Here is a 2,336-nt window from a genome sequence, read left to right on the forward strand (position 1 = left end):
CAATTAGCACAAATGGTAAGTTCCGACAGTGCCTACAAGTGTGCCTACTGGCCGCTAAATGGCAATACCGGTTTCATATGTATACACCTGGTATATGTATATGTGTGTGTGATCAATTACCGTAAGTACCGTATAATCTTAGGATTTTGAACTAATTATAAAAAGAATTCGCAATTTCAGTTCTCCCTTGGAAAGCTACGATATACGAAATAGATGCAACGATGTACAAGGCATTATACATACTGGAGGACGACTGAAATCTTGGCAGGGCAGTGACTTATTAAAACTTATACAATGATATGAGTAACTGTGTAATGGAAGTTCATTGCAATTAGACATTAATTCATAATCTTCGTAAAAATATAAATAACGATCTTCTCTTGTCATGTGTTTATCTTAAATAACAGTTAGTAATTCTCTTATATATTATATAACCTGATAATTAATTGAAAGAAGCTGCAAGATTAGCAGTTAGATTAGTTTTGACAGACCAATCATCTGAGGAAATTTCATGGACTGGGACATTTCTTCACGCAGAAAATAAATTGGAGTTTGGAGCAACAATGACAGGACAAACTATTGGAGGTATTATTAATTACTTAAACTCACAGTATTTAATAACATGTTAAAAGTAAATAATGTACGCTTAACTGATGAAAATACAATTTTATTTGCTGATCTAAAAGAGAATGCAACGCAGCAGAGGTTGGAGCAATGCTATTAGTAACTTTCTTTGAAGATCAGTTGACAAAACGCAACACAATAACAGTGACTGCGAAAGCACGTAAGTCTTCAAGAATTAAAGAACACTCGTTTATTCACCAAAATTAATAATTCATGAATGCTTTAAGTAATAAATTCTATAATTTACCTAAATTATTCAATTAGAAAAATTATATCTCAATTATATTCAAATCATAGTTCCAAAAATTAATAACGGTATATTAAAATCTAAAATTATATGACAGATTAATGTTGCGGAACAGATTATAATAGTAGACTTATCACTTTTTTTAAGTTCTCGTTGTAATGAATGAGAATTTCATTGTATTTGAGTGTAATGTTGTCAAAATAAAGATTATTGGTTCGCTTTGCTTATAGTTATTTAATACGTTTTAAATCGAGAGCTTGAAACGAAAAGACTAATTTTGCTATCTTGCAAATTTATGGAACAGGCTATTAACAAAATGCATAGTTCGTTTATAAAGGGATATTGAGAAATATGGCAGACATATTTTTTACTGGTAAAAAGTATAAGGTTAAATAAAATAAAAACATCTTTAAGTTGAAATATTTAAGGGCATGTGATACTTAGAAAATTGTCGATTTCACCAACTTTAGGTTCCCCCGGCTTTTTTTTCTAGAATAATAAATATTTTGTCTTAAAAAATTTGAGAAATGATAGCGAACATGCTAACGGACGTCCCTACATACTTTTTTTTGTAGGTTAATTCAAAAAAGTTTTAATTTCGCAAAATGTGATTAATTTGCATAGCGCTTAGGAAATAGTATCTATTTTTTCAGTGCTAGATTCCCCCGGCTTTTTTCCTACGATAAAAAAAAATATTTTGCCTTCAAAGTCTGCGAAATGATAGCGAGCATGCGAACGGACGTCCCACACACTTTTGTTGTGTTTTTTTATCAAAAAAATTGTAATATTGTTAACAACGTGCGTGTCTATTTCGAGGTTATGTGTGTTACAATTCACCCGAGCGTTTCTTCCAAACTACACAATATTTTTGGCCGAAATCTTTGGACTTACAAATAAACATAGTGACTAATCTCTCGCAACTAACCTTGTTTGCAGGCAATCAAAAAAGTTTATTATATAAATAATTTCCAGATTATCTGAAAGGCAGAGATGAAAAACGACGTAACCCTAAAATAATGGTACTTTATGACCTGAGCAATTCATCAATTGATTTGTACAATAATGGCAATATCAAATTTATATATTTTTTAAATAATAACAAATATATGCCGGAATCCCTGTTCAATGTCAAAAATCCAATTTACAATTTTAAAGATTTCCAGAGAAAAACATTTTCACAAGTAAAACTATAAAAACCTGACAGTGATGCCCCCTTATATTATCTATTATTATAATTTCTCAAAATTTAAAATGGATATTTTAATTTCTATAGATATTACTTGAGGAATTTAATTATTTGCGATAGAAGCCTCTTAATCCTAGCCCTCGAAATAGTAAAACTTCTTCACTTTCTGATCAAATGTACAGTCTGTCAAGTTAAAGCGTGGGTAACTTTTTTGGTAAAATATTTTATTTAAACGCATGTTTCTACATGGAATTACATTTTTCAAGGTGTCGAGCAAAA

The sequence above is a fragment of the Belonocnema kinseyi genome, chromosome 1, assembly GCF_010883055.1.
Source record: "Belonocnema kinseyi isolate 2016_QV_RU_SX_M_011 chromosome 1, B_treatae_v1, whole genome shotgun sequence".
Classification (NCBI taxonomy): domain Eukaryota; kingdom Metazoa; phylum Arthropoda; class Insecta; order Hymenoptera; family Cynipidae; genus Belonocnema; species Belonocnema kinseyi.